Below are 10,962 nucleotides of genomic sequence, written 5' to 3' on the forward strand. Positions count from 1 at the left end.
AGCGGAGGTTAACCATCATCATCATCATCATAACATTTTATTTTATATATATATATATATATACTTAGCTCATTTTTCACATTATTATTTTTATTATAACATTTTATTTTATATATATAATATATATATATATATAACTTACTTACTTACTTCATTTTCCACATTATCCTTTTATTGCCTTTCCCTTTAATTCTTTTTATTATTTAAAAAATTTGTAATCGTTCCTCTACAAGAAAGTATTTCTCTTCATCTTAGAATATAATTTTATTTCATGATACAAATCATATAAATCTAGTTTGCACATGTTAATTTAAATATTACAAATTAATTTAATTTAAAATGATATTTAATATCAAAAATGTTTTTCACTCAAATATAGTATTAATAATTATGAACATAATATCAATATTCATGGTTAATCAAAGCATTAAGAAGTGAAAATACATTGATTCAAAGCAAACAATATCCCAATTAAAGTACATATGCACTACATTTATATAAAATTTTAAATAATTATATTTTACAAATTAATTTAAAATAATCATATTTTAGAAATTAAATAAATTAGTTATAAAAGTGATTGGTTGGAAAATAAAATAAAAGTCAGTTTATTTGCATTAAATTTGGAATTTTTCAGATATATTTTTCAAGCGAATTTGTTTTGAATGGGATAAAGATTTATTGGAATTACAAGTTTAAATTATAGATTCTTTATAATCTAGTTTTCCAAAAATTTTCCAAAATACCCAATCCATATTATAATAAAAACACATTTTAAACAATAACATATTGGGATTTGATAAAAATAATTTCACAAATTTCAAGTAAAATCTTAAAAATAACCCAATAAACACCCTTAAAATCCAAAATAAAATAATTAGACTTAAACACCCATAAAACAAATAACAAATATCGCAATAAAATAAATAGATTAGAAAAAAAAAAGAGTAACCAAAATAACCATTTAACTCAAAACTTTATATATATATCACAAGATGCCTAAACTTAAATCAAAGACGAAACTGGAGATTCTAAGTAGAACAAACTAACTTAAAGACGAAACTCAAGATTCTAAGTAGAACAAACTAATTTACGTTTAGGAAAACACTAAAGAATAGAGGAGACGCCAATTAGAACAAACCGGGTCACTGTCACGAAAACACGAAAGTCATTTTCTTTTTATTTTTTTCTCTCAACTGTTTGTCCACAACCGTTTATAAATAGATTTGGAAAGATCAGATCCATCCATGGACGGTCCAGCTGCAGCTCTTCAAAGGCTATATCATAGAACTCATGGTTGAGATCACTAACAATAACATTCATAGGGGCCTCTCTCGTTCTCTCCAAATCATACAAGTAATCAATCTTCAAAACTTTAACACAGTTGTTCTGGTTTACAATCCCTGGAAATGAATCTGTCCAATTTCATCAGGAGCAACTTCACTTAGTAGAAATGGCAAGCTTCACAAGCTCTCTGTAATTCACCTGCATTTCTTCAGAGCTCACCTGGGCATTGTACTGAAATATTAGAAATGTTTTGATACTGTCACCACCAACTCCCTGAAATCTCAGCGCTGGGCGAATGTAACACAAAAACCATGGTGGAAACCCAGCAATGGTTCTGTCGTCAGTACATTTCAAAAATTTTGAGCGCGATTTGAAATTCAAATTTCAAAGTTTGGAGGGTTTTCAAAATTCAAGTAACTCGTGGTATATGTATCGTATACAAAGCGCATCCCGAGGCTGCCTGATGCTGTCAAATCTTCCCATGGCCATGTAGGGTGAACCAGCCTCCGTAGGGGCATTCAATGCCCTATGGCAGGCTGTTAGATCTTGCCGTCAGGTTGCTGGAAAACTGTGCTTTATTTACCAACCTCCCTGTTGTGTCAATTGGTTCGATTTGAGATTGCGAGTGCTTTATTGGTTTGTTTTGTGGTTGCAAAGAGGATAGGGATCCATATGGAGATGGAGAGAGTGTTTCATATGAACGCTGGCCTCGGAGATTCCAGCTATGCCCAAAATTCGATTTTATTACAGGTTCGGAATTTCAATCCATCATTTTTTTGCTTCTACATCACTGATAACTATTTTCTAACGATTGATATTCACGATGCAATATTGCAGAGGAGTGGGTTAGAAATTGTAAAGCCTATTTTGGAGGAAACCATTTTATCAATGAACATGATTATGGAATGCAACACTTTTTGCATTGCAGACCTTGGCTGTTCGTCCGGCCCCAATGCTCTCTTCACCGCCCAAAATATAACGCAGGCCCTCAAAGCCAAATATAGGGCTACGGGAATTCCTCTTCCGCAGTGTCAAGTATTCTTCAACGACCTTCCTACTTCAGATTTCAACTCACTCTTTAGAATTTTGCCTTCTCTTTCAGTAGATATTGATTATCAGAATGAAGAGGGAGTCGCGGACAGATCATATTTTGCAGCAGGCGTACCGGGTTCGTTCTACGGCAGGCTATTTCCAGACCAGACTCTCCATTTCGTTCATTCTTCGTTTGGGCTTCACTGGCTTTCCCAGGTAACATTTTCACAAACATATGTATATATAATATATATATATAATTTACTGGAATAAGTATACCCTAGTCTAGAGTCTTAGGTTAGTTTTCGTGTATATGATCAGGCTCCTGCTGAGATTTTGGAGAAAAATTCAGCGACATGGAACAAGGGAAAAATATTCTGCGAAGGGGGATCCCGGGCAGTGGGGTAGCGTATTTTCTTCAATTTCAGAAGGATTTCAACACGTTTCTGAGAGTTCGTGCGGAGGAGAATCGTTGGTGGGGGCCGCATGTTTTTGCTGTTAATGGGTCGAACATCTCACAATCCAACCGATCAGGGTTTCGTCGGTTTCAACTGGGAATCATTAGAAACCAGTTTGAATGATTTGGTAAATCAGGTATATTCTTTCTTTTTCCTTCCGTTGGAATTGGTAATGAGTCCGTATGGGATCGAAAAATAGTTATAATATTTTAGGTTTCATTGATGCAGGGTTTGATCAAGAAGGAGAAGGTGGACTCGTTCAACATCCCCATGTATTGTCCATGTCCAGAGGAAGTGAGCAACGAAATAGCGAAACAGGGTTCATTCGAAATACAACGATTAGAGCTTCTGAGACGATCAGACAATGTTCCCAAAGAGGAAATGGAAGCCATTGTAGGCTCAGCCTCTGCAAAGGATGCATATGGTAGAAAACTGTCGAAGCAATTCAGAGCAGTGTTGGAAAGTCTGATGAAACACCATTTTGGAGAAGAAATAATGGATGCGTTATTCGAGAAATATGGAGAAATAATGGGGAGGAGATTGAGCGAACGTATCGAATATGGAAAGAGGGGAGGACATCTGGTTATAGTCCTCCAGCGGAAATGAAAGCTTTAATCATGTTGAAAAAATAAGGTGGACTGTATGAATCTGTCCGTATTTTTTGGGCAATTGGTGAAGTCTTTGGATTTTTTCATTCTTACCTCTTTAAAAGAGTTATTCCTGATAAAGTCATAAGCTAAGATATTTATACGTTTAGTAGTGATATTTATATTTTTAATATACAAGTTATTTCTGTATATATTTTAAGTATTATAATATTCTTGTAAAATAATACTTTATAACATAATATTTGTATATGTTAGGAAGTGTAAATTAGTGGGTTTAGTTTTTATTAAATTTCAAGTTTAAATTTTACAAGAAGAGTGAAAATGAAATTACTTCTAATGAAATTAAATTATGTCAAAAATCCGCAAATATTGATATTGTAACATAGCTAATATAACTATATCAATTAATAAAGTGGCAGATGCTTATAAGTATTTATTTATAATAAATATCTTTATAATTTTTTGTTTATTATATTATATTATAATTTTTTAATTTGTATATCAACTTTATTACAAGGTCATAAACTAATAAATATATTTTAATAAATTTAATATTAAAAATTACTTTTTAAATTATTTTTATTTATAATAATTAATATTACCATTTTAACATTTAAATATATAATTAAAACGGTTTCGTAAATTTTTCAAAAACCTCATTATGCAAACATCACGAAAACAATGATGAAAACGGACGAGAGATTGGATGATGTCAACAACCCCGTGAGCTCTAACAAAAGTGAAAGAGAATGATCAAAAGAAATAAATATTTTGTAATATGATCCACCGATAACGCTTAGATCATTAGCTCTGAGCATTGGCAAACCACCCCTAAAGAAAAGTAGGTGGTTTGAAAAAATGTGAAACTGGGATTATGTAGGCTTTCTGCGAGCATTACGTAATATGATCCAAAAATGTTGCATTATACATTTATATATTTATTTTGGAGAGGATATGGATTTGTTAAGAAAAATGGTTTAATTATTTTTTCACCGGTGGGTTTATAATAAAAATGCATGGCGTTTAATATACATTTAAATTTATATATCTATTTTGGAGAGGATATGGATTTGTTAAAAAAATTGGTTTAATTATTTTTTTTGAGGTGGGTTTATAATAAAAATTATTGTGTTTAATGTTTTAAATTATATTGATTTTAATTTAGGGTTAGTTTTAATGTTGGATGGAAAAATGATTTATGTGATTATGAGATGCTTTCACCAAAACTATTTGAGATGATTGAGTTTCCACATTCCATATGATTACTTTTATCCCTCACAATTGGCTTATAACCTCAACCCCTTTTTATGATATTTGAACTTGAGATTCCATGGGGACTAAATCTCACACAAACCAAAATAGTGTATGTCTCAATGGTTATCACGTGCTAAATTTGACGGGTATGTACTTGTATTTTGTCTTTCTAACCGTCAAATATCGGCAAATTTAAAATATGCTAACATCCACTTAATTTTTAAAACCGTTAATTTAATGGGTGAGATAAAAATTTACATGTGTTTGTGTGTGAGAGAGGGAGCCATCCATTTATATATATATGTGTACATGATAGAGAGAAATATATCTATTACATGTATATTTATAACACTATATCTTAGCTATAAGTAATTCCAAATTGGATTGGAGAAAATAACAAAAGTTATGCACAACATGAAACTCTAAGATAAGCACATATTGCATGGTGTTTATAGAATCTAAGATAAACATAATATATGCACACACCACCCCTTCTATTGGTCACCACCCCTTTTATGGATCTTTGAGCATGCTAGAAAAAGCTTTTTTGTGTCCTAACTCACATCATGTAATCCCACAACATGCGCCTTGAACCCAAAGGTTGAGACTCACATGCCCACCCATGGAAAATATTTATCCTATATAAAAGAACTATGTAGATAGAGTAATTAGATTTAAGGGTCTTTTAGTCGTTTAATAAAAATAATTAAAATTAACAAAAAATTTTGTTTGATTTTGAAGGTTTACATGTAGTTTGTTAAGCTTTAGTATGCTCATGATAGATCTTATTTTTTGTAAAATAGATCTATGTCATAGATGTAAATGGAAATCTCAAATGAACAATTATCATGCCTTCTATGCATTCAATAAATTCATAATTGAATCTAAACATGACGAGGTTTACACCTTTTAAATCTTAGGATGTCTCCTAAAGAGATTCCTCCTTGTTAAACAATCATGAATTTCTTCAAAACCCATACCCTATATATTATTATTGCTTGAAACAATCAAATCCTCTCAAATCCCTATTTAGAAGTAATGGTGAAATCAATTTTGTTTTATTATTCACAAGGTCCTATTTTAATCCAACTCATCACGTTCATAACAATTTCTTCTTTTTAAAATACATTATAGCTAATCGCTTTTAACATGCTAATTGAGAAATTTTACTAAATAATTTAACACAACTTGCAAAATCTCTTAAATTACATACACAATGGCTACATAATTTTCCTAAATCATTGGTTAATTTTGCAATAAATAACATGATTTAATATGCTTGTTCTTTAATAGGTATTTCATTTTCTTGGTCATACTAAAATTGATATTCTATGATAAGACATAAAACTTATATAAAAAAATAAAATTAAATGATAAGCATATAAACGTAGTGTGAAGGGTAGTTTGAAGAAAAAACCTATCATAAAAAAATTACTTTACCAATAAAAATGCCCATCAAATTTATACCCATAATTATAATATTAAATATAGAAATAATAAATATTATTTTTAAATAATATTTATAATAATAATATTATTATAAATATTATTTTCAAATAATTTTACTATATTTATATTGAAAATAGGTTCCCAATTATATGTTTTTCTATTAAAAAAAATGTGAATAAGAAAAGATTTAATATTTACTTCAAATAAGTCTGCATGGGATATAGCTCAAGTGGCGATGGCCGTGGAAATGAAGTCTCATTGAACCTGAGATCTTGGGTTCCATTCTTGTGCTACTCTTCCGGAAATGGCGTGAATAAGGGACATGTAAAAACTCGAAAATGAGAGGGTCCTACCAAACTTACAAAAAAAATAAAAAAAAATATTTACTTCAAATAAACTTTGTTGTTATAAAAGAAAGAATGAAATTAAAAATTATTGCGAAAATCTAAATTTTTTCTAATAAAAATTGTGATTGGAAAAGATTTAATAATTTTCAAAAATGTTGTGTGGTGAAAGAAAGAGGAATCATATTAAACTATAAACATAATATAAATCATATTTTTGTTATTGTTTTATTTTTTTCCTTTATAGTATTAAATATTTTTTATTGTTACTAAGTGTTGAGGTATTTTCTAATAATATAGCATCTTTCATATTTAAAGTGACAACCACTAGCTTTCTGTGAGCATTCATTTTGTCAAGTACTCAATGGATGGATATAAAAATATGATATAGGATAAACTTTTAATTTGGACAATAATTAAAATTAATAGCACACAAGAATTAACATATAGTTGTAAATTAATCCATTAAAGTAGGGTAACAACATATATTATATTTTATGGAAGGAATGCACTAGTCATGCAATGCTTCATATAAGTGTAAAAATATTCAATTAAATACATTTTAGTTAAATTGTTTGTTAAGAAGATATGTAATTTTTTTTTTATATTAATATTTATGGTACCATTTGATTCCATTCAAATGCATTTTTAAGAAAAATGTCCACAACATTTATATTATTGAGATGAAAATCAAAATGTAACACATGATTATCTATAAAGAGCTTTAATTATTATAAAAATGGAATAGTTTCACACTCGACTTGTGTGCACTAAATATGTTTAGTAGGAACTTGTGATCTATTATTGAAATTAACATTGAAGAAATTATGTTAGAAAATAGGGTTAATAAAAACAATGAACTTTTCATTATGAATACATTCAAGAACCTGCAATATGCAGTTGTCACATTGTCACTTGAAAATAAATCTGTATTGTTTTTCTTATCCTTGTTATGAACACGAGCACATGTATTTAAAAGCAATATTTCATATTTGTCATCTGAAAGGTCCTTCATTTTTCTAAAGCGAATTCAATACCATCATTTTTTTCATGCCACCTTTTAAATTCATCCACCACTAAAAATATCCAGAAATTTACACATGATCACTTGATATTTTTTTTTTGTATTCTTCAATACTAGGATCATTATCTCTTCCATAAAATAACATCTTAGCAAAAATAGAATTATGGTTTTAATGATAACCACTTACTTTTCAATGGAGCGCCTTTAGGCAACTAGATGGAAAGGGGCATAATATTGTCTATACTCAACTAATTTGCTATATGACCTCGATTATGAAATGTCACACTCACTTTACAACTAATGGAAGTATTTTGACGGAAATCTAATTTATCCCCTGAAATATATTTGATATACAAATTTTACGACTATTTTTGGAAAATACTTTATATAGATAATTATAAATCAATGATATATCCACATTTTAGACCTCCTTGATGCACAAGCATCTTACTCTTGAAATTGGAAAAAAAATGAAATGTGGAAGGAATTAGATTCATTTATTTTATTAGTAAATTAGCTTTGTTTTAGTTTAAAGATTAGAAAGTTTGGATATGAATGATGTTAAAAAAAATAGGAAATGTTATCCGGTTTTGTGGATATATATGGAAGTAGTTTTGTATTAAGTTTAGTAAAATAGACTAGATTTGTGGGAGGAATAATATGAAGAAAGCTAAGACTTTGTGGAAAAAAAAATGGAGCTTAGTTTCGTTTTTGGAAAATTCAAACTCACCCAAATTTTAGTAATGATAGAAGAAGAATTATTTATATTATTATCTATGAATGTATATACCCAATTTTTGCAATTCAGAAAAAAATAAAGAATATATATGTTAGAAATTTGTTGGAGATTTTGTGAATTGAAAATGTATTTCGAAAGTGAGAATGAGTTAATGTTTCTTGCACACTCCATCCATTAATCTTGTTGTAGGTTAGGAAGGATCTAGCATCACTTATTGATATTAGAGATATGACACGTAGAAAAAAAAGTGTTAAATGACATTGCACGCTTGATGGGGAAGACGAGGTCGAAGGGGATGACTAATAGATGATGTTGGAGATAAGGAGGAATGGGACATGTCTAAGATAGGCTAGAAGCCTTACAGATGAACATGCAGAGAGATCCAGAGACTGGAGACATCAGTGTATCTGAGGAAGAGTCTCCAGCAGAAGATGAAGAACATGTCGGAGAGCCTGCAAAAAATTAAATTGACGAGGTTAATGATTGGGGACCATTTCGAGGCCTAAAATGGATATACCTACCTACATTGGTAGCTTGGAACAAGAATAAATAATAGATTCGATCAATGCTTTAGATAATAATTTTGAGTGCGAGGAGGTAGTTGATGACAAACAAGTGAAGTTTGTTGTTACTAGATTGAAAGGACACACAAATCTTTAGTGGGATGAAGTCCAAGAAAAAAAGAGAAGAAATAAAAAAGCTAAGATCAAAAGCTGGAGCAGAATGGTGGTAAAGATGAAATGTAAATGTTTTCCCAAAGATTACCAGTTGTCTTTATTCAGGAAAATGCAAAACTTGAAACATATGTCATTGATTGTTAAAGAATATACTAAGTAATTTTACAAGGTGAATATTAGAACATGATACGTTGAAGAAACACTTGAAAAGGTTTCTAGGTATATCAATGGGTTGTAGTTCGAGATTGAAGATGAGTTTACCCTATTTTCACCCAGAATTGTAGAATATTCTTACCAATTCACCTTGAAAGCAGAGGAAAATTGGCTAGAAAGCAAAGCTAATGGAATAGAGGGAGGAATCATGTAAGGGGAAGAGGAAAAACCAACGACTAGGAGAAAATGCAGCCTCCAAAGGAAGGCGAACGTGGTTCAAGCAATCATCCATCAAGAGGAGGTGAATAAAGAGGAAGAAGGCCTTTCTCCAGAAGACTTGCTCAAGGAAGTGGCTACCAAGTTCAATAATACAAATGTGGGAAATTGGGACATATGTCATGTGATTCTTGAGAAAATAACCCTACAAGCCAAAGAGGAGAAACTATAGGGGAAGCACGAGAATAAAATGTAGTTGTTGTTATGCATGAAGAAATACCATAGCTAAGAGAATCATTATTAATTAAGAGAATCATGATTAAGTTTGAAAAAGAAGTTAAGGAACTAGCACAAAGAAAAAAATTATTTAGAACCACATGCAAATCAAGATGCACATGTTGCAAAGTAGTGATTGACAGTGGTATCATAGATAACTCGGTCTCCACAGAAATGGTAGAGAAGTTGGGGCTGCAGGGAATAACACATCCCACACCTTACAAGGTGTCTTGGCTGTAAAAAGGTCATCAGATATTGGTGAATGAGTAGTCTAAAGTGGAGTTCCAAATTGGTAATTATAGGGATGACATATTAAGTGATATAATGTCAATGGATATATGGCATGTGTTGTTGCGAAGGTCATGGAAGTATGACATGAAATCCATTCATGATGCTAGGCAGAACACCTACATTCTTGAGAAAAATGGCCAAAACCATCTGCTAGTACCTTTGGAGGATAAGGATCTAAAAGAGGAAGCTAGTCCTAGTGTGCTACTTATGGATGGGAAGGAACTGCTGTTAGAGCTCAAAATGAAAGAAGAAATTCATTTTTCTTTGATTGGTAAGCTTGAAATAGTTCTTAACAACACAAGTTTAAATGAGTTACTTGAAGAAGTGAAGGTTATGCTAGATGAGTTTGCAGATATAATTGTTGATGATTTTCCAAATAATTTTCCTCCTTTTCGAAGCATTAGTCATCATATAGATCTAATTATTGGGGCAGGTATTCTGAATAAAGAAGTATACCACATGACTCCACAAGAAAATGAAGAGATAAATAAACAGGTGCAAGCGTTGTGTAACAAAGGATTAATAAAGGAGAGATTAAGTCCATGTGTTGTTCCCACCATGCTCATCCTAAAGAAATATGGTGGATGGAGAATGTATAGTGATTCAAGGGCCATCAATAAAATTACAATCAAGTATAGATTTCCACTTCCCCGCATTGAAGATCTGTTGATTATTTGAGTGGTGCTAGGTATTTTTCTAAAATTGCTCTGAAGAGTGGATATAATCATATTAGAATTAGAGAGGGACATGAATGGAAAACAACTTTCATAACAAACGATGGGTTGTATGAGTGGTTGGTAATGTATTTTGGACTTACCTAAGCACATATCAAGTTTATGAGATTAATGAATGAAGTATCGAAAGAATTTTTAGGTAAATTTGTTATTGTTTATTTGGATGACATTTTTGTGTATAACCAAACAAAAGAAAAGCATCTCCAGAATATCAAATTAGCTTTGAGCTTGTAGAAAAACTAGTGATGCCACCAATGTTTCCAATTTGTTATTTAAAGATGTGGTAAGGTTGCATGGATTTGCTAGAAGCATTGTATCTGATAGAGACACAAGGTTTGTCAGTCATTTTTTGATCCGGGTGGATATGGTGGCTACTCGCCTATTCCACTTGGACCCTCACCATTATTTCTTTCAATTTTT

General features: G+C 31.0%; 1 pseudogene; it reads left to right on the forward strand.

Annotated features, from left to right (window-relative positions):
• The first annotated feature begins 1,918 nt into the window (after positions 1-1,918).
• Positions 1,919-3,383, forward strand: LOC149233798 (putative jasmonic acid carboxyl methyltransferase 1; annotated as a pseudogene).
• The last annotated feature ends 7,579 nt before the right edge of the window (positions 3,384-10,962 follow it).

This window comes from Pinus tabuliformis, chromosome J (genome assembly GCF_031772625.1).
Source record: "Pinus tabuliformis cultivar Carrire ecotype Pingquan chromosome J, CPIR1, whole genome shotgun sequence".
NCBI lineage: Eukaryota > Viridiplantae > Streptophyta > Pinopsida > Pinales > Pinaceae > Pinus > Pinus tabuliformis.